We start from the raw sequence: 13,856 nt of genomic DNA, 5'->3' as shown, positions 1-13,856 counted from the left end.
ATCACATCCTTTGCAAAAATGTACAACTTATCTTTATTATAATATATATATACAACACTGACTGAGGACATAATAAATGTTTATCTACTATTATGTTAGTAGTAATATACGTCAGGTTTCCTCCCCTTAAAATCCTTTGCCCAAATACAGATTAAGCGTGATAAATCACATCCTTTGCAAAAATGTACAACTTATCATTATTATAATATAAATATACAACACTGACTTATGACATAATAAATGTTTATCTACTATTATGCTAGTAGTAATATACCTCAGGTTTCCTCCCCTTAAATTCCTTTGCCCTTGAAGCATGGTAAATAACACTTCTTTTGATAGCATGATCAACATTTTTGTAACTTTTGCTTAATTGATAAGGTTGACAACCTGAGGTGATATGGATTCCAAAGCTTTGAATAATATTGTTGCATTGAAAAAAGATCAATCTATCTTGGTGGATTCTTTTCGGAACTTTTTGTTGATTTGGGATAGCATCGGATGTGCTCTAGCCATGAAAATTTGTGGGGAGGCTAAAGCACATGAGATCTCCAAGACCCAAAAATGGCTTGGACAGATTGTACCCGGTTTGGGAGATATTAAAATAATAAATATTTTTAATGGAGTTCCTAAGTCTAAATTTAGGAAAAATAAAATATTAATGGGTACTAATATAAAACTGGGTTAGAAGGTTCCAAAAGTCATGGATCAAGCCAAATCTAATCTTAGCCGTTGATTTGAGATTTAATCTTGGCCGTTGAAAGACCAACGAGAAAAGTATAAGAAGAGGCTTGAGGTTCAGTTGGAGAATACACCAGAGTGACCAGTCATTCATTTTGCTAGAGTGGGGTTGTTAAGCAAAAGTGAATCAGTGATCAGCAGCAAGGGGCAATGAGTATTGGGTAGAGAGGCAGAAACAGTGCCAAGAGACCAGCGCAGAAGCAGAGAGCGAGAGCAGCGTCCGGAGAAGGCCACGCAAAGCCCAACAGAGACAGTGCAGAGCCCAGAGGGACTACTTCATCCACGCAGAAGGCAGAGGGAGTGACGTAGAGGGTCCCAGAGGCTACGCAATGCCTCAGAGGGCTGACGCAGAGGCCAGAAGGGCCAACGTTGAGCTTCAGAGTCGCCGGAGAGGGTTTTGTGGGACAGGTTTTCTGAATACCTGTTTCCGAATAGAGAGGTATTGCTGTTGTGTATTCTTCTCTGTCAGGTGAGCCGATTAGGCACCCAGTTGTACTCAAGGAGATATTGCGTAATAATAAACCCTCTGAATAGCTGCACCAGTTTTCCCGCATTGGGTTTTTCCAGGGACATTTGTCCAAAAATAATGGTGTCACTTGTGTGTTTGTTTTCTTTTAGCTGATGGTCTGTAGATGTTGTGACTGTATTATGTTTATTTCAGTATTTAAATGTTTTAAATAATTTGTTCAGAATTTACAAGTAGAAGAAATAAACCAGCAAAATACAGATTAATTTTCTAACGGATAGACTTAGAAAATTCAACATGGTATTAGAGTGTGGTTGCAGATCACAGGAAAGATTAAGGCATTAGCTGAGCAGAGCATTTGCAACAGATTCAGCTGTCCTGAGTGACAGAGTTGATCCTTGCAGAAAGCGACAGAGGAAGGGTTGATGTAGAGGGACTGCGTCATCAGTCCGGGCTAGAGAGAGGCCAACACAGAGGCTAAGGAGGGTAGAAAGAGGCTCACACAGAGACCAGGAGGGTTGACGTAGTGGCTGAGGGAGCTATTTTTGCCAGTGCTGGGATTGCGCAGAGCCTAGAGGCTCAGTCCTTCAGTTGCTGGGGCATAGGAAGTTGTGGGCATTTTGCGGAGCGAAGCTAGTGGGGCACTGTGGTCAGAACAACACCTAACAGGGCAAAACGAAGGTAGAGGGAGTTGCTGCCGAGGCAGATTTCTAGCCAAGGAATCCGGATCAGTGTTGCAGTTGCACAGACGATCAGAGAGGGGCAACTTGACAGTTGGTAGAAGGTTTTCCAGGAGGGAAATCGGGACTTAGAGGGAGTCCAGAAGAGAACTTCCAGACGGGAAGTAGAGAGACTCGGAGGAGTCGAACCAAGAACTTCCAGACGGGAAGTAGAGAGACTCAGCAGGAGTCGAACCGAGAACTTCCAGACGGGAAGTAGAGAGACTCAGCAGGAGTTGAACTGAGAACTTCCAGGCGGGGAGTAGAGAGACTTGGAGGTGTCGATAGAGAATAGCAGAGAGATGTCTGTGAATGGGCTGAGGGATCAGGATAGGTTGGACTGAGCGTCCAACTTTGTGGTCTGGAAGGCCAGGATCTTGTCCATTCTAGACATACATCGCATCAAGGGCTTTGCCGTGAGAGTAATAACTATCCCAGTTGACCCGGTAGCTAATGAAAGGTACGAGGAGGAAATGGCCAAGGCAAAGTGCATCATCCTTGATGGGGTCAAGAATCATGTGGTCCAACATATTGTCGAGAAGAAAATGGCAGAGGAGATGTGGGCCACCTTGAAGACATTGTACCAGCACACTTTCATGCAGAGGAAGATGCTATTGGAGAATTAGCTAAGGTCATACCAGATGCAAAGGAGAGCAGATAGATCTCTTCCTCGGTCAGTTGAAGGAGATCCGTGACCAACTGACTTCGATAGGGGCCATGCCGGATCAAGAGTTGATGGTGAGGACCACACTTAACACAGTCTCCGAGAAGTGGTAGACATTTGTCCAGAGCATACTGGGCAGGGCGAGTCTTCTAGATTGGGAAGAACTGTGGGCGGCTCTTCGTTAAGAAGAGATCAGGCACTTGACCAATATGGGAAGTAGAAGCAAAGGGGTCAGGATCAAGAAGGAAGAGGAAGAGGATGCAGCTCTAGCATCTACGGGAAAACAGGGGAAGAGGAAGAAGGAGGACCTCTCCAAGGTCAAGTGCTTCCATTGTGGGGAACTGGGTCACTATGCGAACCAGTGTCCGAGGGAGAAAAGTAAGGGAGAGGCTTCTGACTCTAAGGCAGCGCCAACGAAGGTGGAGAAAGAAGTCGAGGACGATGAAGATTGTGTCATGAGTGCTCATGTGCCACTTGAGAAGAAGTAGGGAGACATCGAGTTGTAGTCAATAGACTACAGGCGATGAGGGGTAGAATCCTTGAGGTACCCAACCTCTTGGATTATACCTTTGTTGGCATTATGATACATATTTTGTACTTGATGGCAACCCACTCATCTCAGATAATAAATTATAGTGTAGAGAAAAGTTCACGCACTTATATGCAGAGAAAAGTTTATTTCATGTAGAGAAAAGTTCACGCACTTTTATGCAAAGAAAAGTTTATTTCATGTAGAGAAAAGTTCATGCACTTTTATGCAGAGAAAAATTTATTTCATGAAGAGAAAAAGTTCACGCACTTTCATGCAAGGAAAAGCGCGTATATGTTGGAGAACTTACCTTTGGTCCATGGTAGTTAGTCCTTGGTATTTGAACCTATGAGGAAAAGCGCGTATATGTTGGAGAACTTACCTTTGGTCCATGGTAGTTAGTCCTTGGTATTTGAACCTATGAGGAAAAGCGCGTATATGTTGGAGAACTTACCTTTGGTCCATGGTAGTTAGTCCTTGGTATTTGAACCTATGAGGAAAAGCGCGTATATGTTGGAGAACTTACCTTTGGTCCATGGTAGTTAGTCCTTGGTATTTGAACCTATGGTTTTGGACCATGGTACGCACTTTCATGCAAGGAAAAGTGCGTATATGTTGGAGAACTTACCTTTGGTCCATGGTGGTTAGTCCTTGGTATTATTGAGCCCCATGTTTTTGGGCCCCTTGTATTGGTTATCTATGGTATTGATCCATGATTTTAGGAAGAAGCTTGCCTATATAAAGCAAATGAGATCACTTGGCTAATTCATCCTTGCAATTGAATATCTTAAGATCTGAAATATTGGGTTATTGTTTTGAAAGTTTGATCTATGAAAGTGAAGTTGAAAGCAAATCTGTGAAGGGTGATCTCTCGAGCGCTGCAGCTACGGAAGTGCGGAGGCGCCACAGAAGGCGCAGTGCGGAGACGCCACAGAGGCGCCACAGAAGGCGCAGTGCGGAGGCGCCACAGAAGGCACAGTGCGGAGACGCCACAGAGGCGCCACAGAAGGCGCAGTGCGGAGGCGCCACAGAAGGCGCAGTGTGGAGGCGCCACAGAAGGCGCAGTGCGGAGACGCCACAGAAGGCGCAGTGCGGAGGCGCCACAGAAGGCGCAGGTGCGGTGGTCGCGGCGCCACAGAAGGCGCAGGTGCAGAGGTAGTACAGATATCCGCAGATCTATACCAGTGAAGTTGCGATCCCTGCTTAAAATTTGTTTTAACTGCCTTTGACTATTCTGCAGGGTTTTGGGTGCATAACTGATGTTTGGTTACTGGTATTGAGTTCAGATAACAGCATGATTAATGACTTATATTTATGTACTAGATCTGGTTGATAACTCTCATAATATCATTGTATATGTATGGATCTGGTGATTGGGTGATTCAGAAAGTTGTTTGATTATGAGCTTCAATGTTGTTGTTGGGTCCAGTATGAAAATTGGATGAAAAGTGGCCTTTCAGATTATGTGTTGTGCTTCAGTATATCCAGTTTGAAAATTGATGAAACGTGGTACCTGGAGGAGAGAAGATTGTAGGCCAGCGCCTATGTACTAGTATCTAAGCTAGTACAAAAGCTAAGGGAGATCTTTGGAGCATTGTAGCAGGTAGCAGCCTGCGTACTAGTAAATGGATCGGCTAGTACAAGAGCAAAGGGGGTTGTAGCTCCCGTACTGGTATAAGACTGCACCAGTACAAATATTGTAAAAGGATTTTCTTATTAAGAAGAAGATTGAGATGACTTGCAGCAGGTGGTTTTTCTCCCGCATTGGGTTTCCACCTTATATCATGGTGTTCATGTGTGTGCCTTATGTGTGATGATCTGTTCTCTATTACGGCATCTGTTATTTGATAATATGGTTGATAATGTTCTAATGCACTCATTGAAGATCAATTAACTTAATCATAAGAAGTTGTGGAAGTAGCATATATGAATCTGATTATGGAAATGAAAAAGTTTTATTAATGTGATAATACTGATTCACCCCCCCCTCTCAGTATTATTTCCAACAACCTTGCTATGGGAGCCCCGAAGAGGAGTAGCAGGTAGAGACGGATGCGGATGAAGTAGCAGAGAGTGCTACAGTGTAGGAGTCCCCAAGCAACGCGAGGCTAGCAGGCTGCAACAATGCGAGAGGCACGAGAGTGTTGCAACTTTCAACGGTGCAAGATGGCACAGAGAGGTGTGCAACGGTGCCAGATGCAGGGAGTTGTTGCAGCAACATAGAGGTCACTAGAGGGATCACTTGTTAGCGGCAGAGAGAGCTTCAACATCGGGAGTGTTTCTAGCCTGACAGGAATGTCAGTAGTTGGGTGGATCAGTTACTTACTTCTCAGTAACTGAGTTGCAGTGCACTAGCGGGTAGCAGTAGCATAATGCAGCATGATGAGAGGGGGATGCAGTGCAGATGCAGTGTTGGGAGGATGGACCAGCAACAACACAGATGCAGAGGGAGCTGCCATACGAATGTAGCAGTGGCAGTGGCAGGGCCATGGGCAGTAGTACAAGATGCAACAGTGCAGAGGATGTTGAGCAAGGATGCCTAGCATCAACATAGGTAGCGTGGCAGATAACCAGAGTGATGCTCAGTGAGGAGTATTACTAGAGCATAGTGCTCGCTAAGAGGGAGTGTTGATTTGGAGTAGCATCAGATGTGCTCTAGCCATGAAAATTGATGGAGAGGCTAAAGCATATGAGATCTCCAAGACCCAGAAATGGTTTGGACAGATTGTACTCGGTTTGGGAGATATTAAAATAATTAATATTTTAATGGAGTTCCTAAGTCTAAACTTAGGAAAAATAAAATATTAATGGGTATTAATATAAAAATGGGTTAGAAGGTTCCAAAAGTTATGGATCAAGCCAAAACTAATCTTAGCCGTTGATTAGAGATTTAATCTCAGCCGTTGAAGGACCAACGAGAAAAGTATGAGAAGAGGCTTGAGGGTCAGTTGGAGAATACACCAGAGTGATCAATCATTCATTTTGCTAGAGCAGGGTTGCTAAGAAAAAGTGAATCAATGATCAGCAGCGAGGGGCAGTGAGTACTGGGCAGAGAGGCAAATACAGTGCCAAGAGACTAGCGCAGAAGCAGAGAGCAAGAGTAGCAGCCAGAGCAGGCCATGCAGAGCCCAACAGAGATAGTGCATAGTCCAGAAGGACTGCGTCATCCATGCAGAAGGCAGAGGGAGTGACGCAGAGGGTCCCAGAGGCTGCGCAGTGCCTCAGAGGGTCTTGGGGCTGACGCAGTGCAGCAGGAGGCTGATGCAGAGGTTAGAAGGGCCAGCGCTGAGCTTCAGAGTTGCCGGAGAGGGTTTGATGGGACAGGTTTTTTGAATACCTATTTCCAAATAGAGAGGTATACCCAATTGTACTCAAGGAAATACTGCATAATAATAAACCCTTTAAATAGGTGCATCGGTTTTCTCGCATTGGGTTTTTCCGGGGACATTTGTCCAAAAATGTTAAATTATGGTATGTTCTATGCTTAGAGCAGTTTACTTATCTTTCTTTTATTATCCATAGATTAGCAATCACATGTACATTAAGTAAAGTGCAGATAGAACCTTTAAACGATCAACAAAAAACAAGCCAAGACAAGAGACACAAGATGTGGCGGCTAGCCAGGGACAAACCCCAATATGGGGAAACCCTTTGATCAAATCTTCTTTTATCTTCAATAATTCAACAGAGAGAAATAGTACAAAAGCCTGACTTATATCAGCAGCATCAAACCTTAGATCAGTCCTAAACTAGGGCAGTGAATATCTATCAAACCGGAGGTCGGATCACCTTGATTCCTGTGCCAAAAAATGCGGCCTTCCAAGGAGAGTCAACTTCACCTATTGCGCAGTCAGAGAGAGAGAGAGAATGTTGGTCAATGCTGGTCAAAGTTTCAATCTGTAGCTTGTAAACCCTAGAAAAACTGCGTCCTTCCTTCCCACGTGTGAGAGAGAGACCTTTCTGCGCAAGAGAGAGGAGACTCTTTTTCTGCGCAGGAGAGAGAGATGTGTGATGAGAAGTGAAGTGTGCAAATGAGGAGAATGCTCCTTGTATTTATATGCAAAACGTTGATGATGAATAGATGCGTCTGTTGGGCTTTTGAGCCTACATAAGTTGCTGGCCGACTTTGACAATTAGTCCATAATCTAAATAAATTCATATCTCCATAAATACTTATCGGAATCGGATGATCTTTAGATCAATCCTACACCTCTCGACGAGAGGAATCCAAGAAAAATATAATTAGCCATGAATAAGGTGACCCACATGAAGTTTGGCCCTAGTTGCCAATTTTAACACTCCCTCTGAACTAGGGAGAACTTCATCTATAATCTGTCGGACTGCCACTGCTGTCCATCCATCAAATGCACTGTCCGGTATGGCTTGACCCTTCTGTTCTGCTCTGCTTTGCTTTGCTTTTCTATGCTAGGTTCTACTATGCTTTGCTCGAATTATGAAGAAGAAGAAATGATCGAGGATGTATCATACCATCCTCCACTAACGCGAAGTCAGTCTCAGAGTGTGTACCACTCTCACTGGTCCCAGACCAGTATCATTGATCCCAGATCAATGAAGGTCATCCTAGCATAGGGAGTACGGTAGATACAACGATGCGTCCATCGTTACTACTATGGTCCGTATCCTCATTTCCTTGTTCATTGATCAGATGAGAGGTACTTCCCATGAGTCCCAGATTGCATGGGTAGGATGCCTCGACAGGGGAACTAATCATCCTGTCCATAGGAGAGCAAATCATCCTGTCCAGTGGATGCCACGGAGAACTAATCATCCTGGCTTACAGGAGAACGAATCATCCTGTTCCACAATCGCCATGGAGAACACATCATCCAGGCCCAAAGGAGAACTAATCATCTTGTTCCATAGATGCCATGGAGAACAAATCAACCTGGCCCACAGGAGAACTAATCATCCTGTTCCATAGTCGCCACGGGGTGTCACAGGGGAAGGTTGAACCTTTTACCCTGTACAAAGTGCACCAACAGGGGATGGTGAGTCACCCTGTGGTCATATGTCGCTCCAAGAAGTACCCTGTGCCCCCCTGGAGCTCCCAGAGCTCAGTACATCATACTTGACCCTCATCAGAGGGTCTCTGAACGACACCAAGTCGTTCTCGGAAAGTTAGGAATTTGATTTTTCCTAGGGGCTTTGTTAGAATGTCGGTGGTCTGTTCATCTGTACCGATATGTTGGAGCCTTATTGCTCCTATCTGCACCATATCTCGAATATGGTGGTACCTGATATCAATATGCTTGGAGCGATCATGAAATACGGGATTTTCGGATAAACGAATCCTGCTCTGGTTGTCACATAGAATCACGGTGGTATCCAATGTAAATCCAAATAGCTCACTGAAGAGCTTTCACAACCATACTGCCTCACAGGAGGCCATGCTAGCAGCAATGTATTCTGCCTCGGCGGTGCTCAGAGCCACCGACTTCTGCTTCCTGCTCATCCAGGATATCAAGGCAGATCCCAAAGAGAAACAACACCCGGATGTGCTCTTCTGATCCTCCACATTGCCTGCCCAATCAGCATCAGTATACCCAAGTAGTCTCACATTTCCGGCAGTGTATCTTAATCCATGAGTGATTGTGCCACGAAGATATCTCAGTAGATTCTTGGCACCAATCCAATGTGAGTGACGAGGCTCAACCATATGTTGGCTCAAAGTGTTGACTGCAAAGCATATATCCGGACGGGAGTTCACCAAGAACATTAATGCTCCGACGAGCTGTTGATACTCGGTAGCATTTCGTAAAATGGGTCCGGCAGCACTACCGCTTAACTTCTTAAAGTTAAGCTCCATCGGGGTAGTTACGGGCTTGCAGTCCACCATGCCGAATCTTTCCAGTATCTTCACCACATACTTTCCTTGAGATAGGAAAATCTCCCCTGGTTTCTGCCAGACTTCGAGTCCTAGGAAATAGTGCATGAGTCCTAGATCTTTCATCTCGAATTCAAAAGCTAGCTCCCTCTTACATTTGTGAATGAGAGGGTCTGCACCTGTTAGGAAGAGGTCGTCAACATAAAGCACCAGTATGAGAGGCTTGTCATCTATAACCTTAAAGTAAAGGTTAGGGTTGGCTTCACTCCTAGTGAATCCCAACTTCATCAAGTAGCTATCGATCCTCTCATACCATGCTCGGGGTGCTTGCTTTAACCCATAGAGGGCCTTCTTCAACCTGCACACATGAGATTCTCGATCATAAATCTCAAATTCTTCGGGTTGCTCCACATAGACCTCCTCTTTGATCGAACCATGTAAGAATGCAGTCTTGACATCCATCTGATGTAGGTTCCATCCTTGCGATGCAACAAGGGCTATGATCGAGCGAATAGTGGTATATCGGGCAATAGGTGCAAATATCTCGTCATAGTCTATACCTTCCTTTTGGGAGAAGCCTCTAGCAACAAAACGAGCCTTATGCTTTTCCGTGCTTCCATTAGCTGCATGCTTTATCTTGTAAAGCCATTTAGAAGTGACAACTGTCTTGTCCTGGGGTTTGGGGACCACATCCCAGACATCGTTCTTCATAATAGACTCATATTCTTCGGTCATAGCATCCTTCCATACTTGATGCTTGACGACATCTGTGAATGATGAAGGCTCATTTTGGATGATTGTGCTCATGATAGTCAGGTATCCCTGATACCTGTTCGGCTTCTTACTTTCACGGAAGGTTCCACGGGGAGCTGTGTGTCCTTCAGCATCATCAAGTGTCCCCCTAAGCCATGAAGGCCTCTTCCTTGAAGAGGAAGGCTCAGGTGGTGGAGGATCAATAGGATCCATAGGTTCTTCCACATTGGGCATTGTCTCATCTTCCTTTTCCTTCGGTTCCCGGGTGTCAGCTTCTTTAGATCCCCTTAAAGTAGGAAGATTGTCTACTTTGCTAAGAGCCATATCTTCATCAAAGGTGACATCATGACTAATCTTGACTTCCCTTTGACTAGCTACATAGATTCTATAGCCCTTAGTATTTTCGCTATAGCCCACGAAGATTCCTTTCTTTCCAGATGCACCCAATTTATTCCTTTTCTCTTTCGGCACATGAAAATATACAGGGCTTCCAAAAATTCTAAAATGAGATACGTCAGGTTTCTTACCGGTGAACATTTCTTCAGGAGTTTTGGAACCCAATGCTTGATGAGGGCATCGGTTTTGTACATATACGGCGGTGTTTGCAGCTTCGGCCCATAGAAACTTCGGAAGTCTTTGATCATGGAGCATAGCACAGACAACTTCCACAATCGTACGGTTCTTCCTTTCTGCCACACCATTCTGCTCAGGAGTATAGGGTGTAGTGGTCTCCCTCTTAATGCCAGCCTCTTTGCAAAAGTCATGAAACTCATTGGATTCATATTCAGTCCCATTATCAGTCCTTAGGATCTTGATCTTCTTTTCGGTTTGATTCTCGATCAAGGCTTTGAAGTGTTGAAACCAGGAGAACACTTCATCCTTCTTTTTCAAGAAATATATCCAAGTCTTGCGAGAATAATCATCTGTAAAAGTGAGGTAATATAAATATCCTCCCAAGGAGTTCATAGGCATCATATCGGATATGTTTGAGTGAACTAACTGCAATATATTGGAGGTCTTGCTTTGGCTTGAGGGGAATGGTCCCCTTTTTAGCTTTCCTTCGGCACATCCTGGACATACACCTTCTTGCTCTAATCTGAACTCGGGCATCCCGGTCACCATTTTTCTTACATCAGGTAGAGCTTTATAATGAAGGTGAGCAAACCTCCGATGCCATAGTTCGAACTGAAGAGATGTGTCACAAGTCATGACACCTAGTGGACTTCCTTCGACCTGATATAATGAATCAACTCGAAACCCAAGAGTAAAAGCATCTTTATAGTCCTTTTTCCATACATGTACCTTGCCATCGCTGAAAGCCACCTTGTAGCCTTTGTCTTCCATTGCCGAAATGGACACCAGGTTCTTTTTGAGATCAAGTACATATAATACATCTTGTAAGTGGATGGTATTACCCTGATTCAATTGAAGAGTGACATTTCCTACGCCTTTCACGGGATATTTTGAATTGTCTCCAAGAACAATTTCCAGGTTGGTTTCTTTCTCTACCAGATTATAGAGAGCTTCTTTGTAACTAGTGAAGTGCCTTGAGGCACCACTATCAATAAGCCAATTTCCTAGTGAGTCCGGGGGAGCAGTGGTAGATAGAGCAGCAGGTAGATAATACTCATCTTGCTTATTGTCAACAATGTTAGATTCATACCTGGAATTTCTTGCCTTCTTGAATGGTTGTCCTCTTCCTTGATTTCCAGCACTCCTTTTACCTCGGCCATTTGACCTGCCATTTCTTTGATTGCCTTGAGAGGGATTTTGATCATCATCCTGGTGTGAGTTCCTTTTATCAGGACACTCCCTTGCATAATGACCTGGTTTATTGCAATGGTAACATCGTCCTTTTCCACCCTTAGGTCCAACCTTCCTTTTGGATTTAGCCTCGGAATTGTTTCTTCTTTTAGCATGAGAAGAAAAGGCAGCGAGATGACCTTTAAGTGTGGGCATTTCCTGTTCTTCCATCCTAGCTTCTTCTTGAATGCATCTAGCCATTAATTCCTCAAATCCAGGAATTACATTATTGTTGAGGAGAGTAGTCCTGAATATATACCATTCAGATGGTAGTCCTCCAAGAGTTGTGAGTGCCATTTCCCTGTCAGGAATTACTTCCCCAATAGATAGGAGATTGTTCTTGATCTCGGTGATCCTTAAGAAATATGCTTGCATATTTTCATCTTTGCCCTTCTTAATTTATCTTCAGCTTATTTCTAAAAAACAAAACTTGATTTGCACCATTAACTTTAAATAAACTCACAAGTCTATCGTAGATTTCCTTGGAGGTGTTCAACTCAAGAACATAGGCCACCAAGCGCTTGTCGATAGAGTCTCGTATGATCTTCTTTACTTTGACTTCTCCCTTGGTCCATTTGTTCCTGGCAGCAGCGAATGCATTTGACGGAGGCTCGACAACTCCGCCTCTCACATGGTCCAGCACTTCTTGTTCTTCTAATGTTAGATCGAGAGACATCTTCCATCCGTGGTAGTCAGACTTATCATAGAGTTTGTCTTCAGCAGGGAAGTGTGTTGAGGACCCCATAGTTCTTTTTAGATAGCCTTGTCTTCGTTGATTGCTCTTGCTCATGCTTGGGCTTTGTCTTCACCTCAGCTTCGATACCATGTTAAATTATGGTATGTTCTATGCTTAGAGTAGTTTACTTATCTTTACTTTTATTATCCATAGATTACCAATCACATGTACATTAAGTAAAGTGCAGATAGAACATTTAAACGATCAACAAAAAACAAACCAAGACAAGAGACACAAGATGTGGTGGCTAGCCAGGGACAAACCCCAATATGGGGAAACCCTTTGATCAAATCTTCTTTTATCTTCAATAATTCATCAGAGAGAAATAATACAAAAGTCTGAATTATATTAACAGCATCAAACCCTAGATCAACCCTAAACTAGGGCAGTCAATATCTGTCAAACCGGAGGTCGGATCACCTTGATTCCTGTGCCAAAAAATGCGGCCTTCCAAGGAGAGTCAGCTTCACCTATTGCGTAGTTAGAGAGAGAGAATGCTGGTCAACGCTGGTCAAAGTTTCAATCTACAGCTTGTAAACCCTAGAAAAACTGCATCCTTCCTTCCCACGTGTGAGAGAGAGACCTTTTTGCACAGGAGAGAGATGTGTGATGAGAAGTGAAGTGTGCAAATGAGGAGAATGCTCCTTGTATTTATATGCAAAACGTTGATGATGAATAGATGCCTCTGTTGGGCTTCTGAGCCTACACAAGTTGCTAGCCGACTTTGACAATTAGTCCATAATCTAAATAAATTCATATCTCTATAAATACTTATCGAAATTGGATGATCTTTAGATCAATCCTACACCTCTCGACGAGAGGAATCCAAGAAAAATATAATCAGTCATGAATAAGGTGACTCACATGAAGTTTGGCCCTAGTTGCCAATTTTAACAAAAAATAATCGTGTCACTTGTGTGTTTGTTTTCTTTCAGCTGATGATCTGTAGATGTTGTGACTGTATTGTGTTTATTTCGTTATTTAAATGTTTTAAATAAATTGTTCAGAATTTACAAGTAGAAGAAATAAACCAATAGAATACAGATTAATTTTCTTACGGATATACTTAGAAAATTCAACACTTTTTGATGGCAAGATTCTTGATTTGAAGTTCTTTGTTTTCACTCCAAGTTGCATTTATGATTTCTATAATTTATGTGTTGATATGGTACCTTGATAAGTTGGTTTTTCTTAATCTTTGGCTTAATCTTTTCATGATTTACTTGTGTCATCATTTTATTCTTTGATAATTTTGTATTCACTAGTGTGTCAGTGGATTCATTGGCAATGATTAGTAGACTTTTAACTATCATTGACTTTGTAGATGTTGATTTGTCATTGGATTGTTCCTTAAACTCAATTTTTGGCAGTGTTCCACAAGGACGCGTCCCCCAGGGTTGGCTGCACACACCTCTCGCACCCCACACCCCTGGGATAGGGGGATGTCTGGGAAAATGTTTCCCCACATTCCCCTTTTGGGGAGACACAAAGGGGGCGGTCGGGGGGAGGGGGCGTTTCCCTAGTGTGGGGGACACGACTCCTGAAAAATGGTGCTTCTGGGCATCCCCCTTCAGAAAGGGTTAGGTGTTCCCCCTTAATTTTG

General features: G+C 43.5%; 1 protein-coding gene across 2 annotated transcripts in view; it reads left to right on the top strand.

Annotated features, from left to right (window-relative positions):
- The window catches only part of LOC149213637 (protein ORANGE, chloroplastic-like), a 324,381-nt gene that overhangs the window by 19,216 nt on the left and 291,309 nt on the right, over nucleotides 1-13,856 (top strand). The window lies entirely within an intron of this gene.

The sequence above is a fragment of the Pinus tabuliformis genome, chromosome 1_1, assembly GCF_031772625.1.
Source record: "Pinus tabuliformis cultivar Carrire ecotype Pingquan chromosome 1_1, CPIR1, whole genome shotgun sequence".
Lineage (NCBI taxonomy): Eukaryota > Viridiplantae > Streptophyta > Pinopsida > Pinales > Pinaceae > Pinus > Pinus tabuliformis.
The sequence above is the reverse complement of the archived record's forward strand: the minus strand, read 5'-3'. Positions and strand labels throughout refer to the sequence as shown.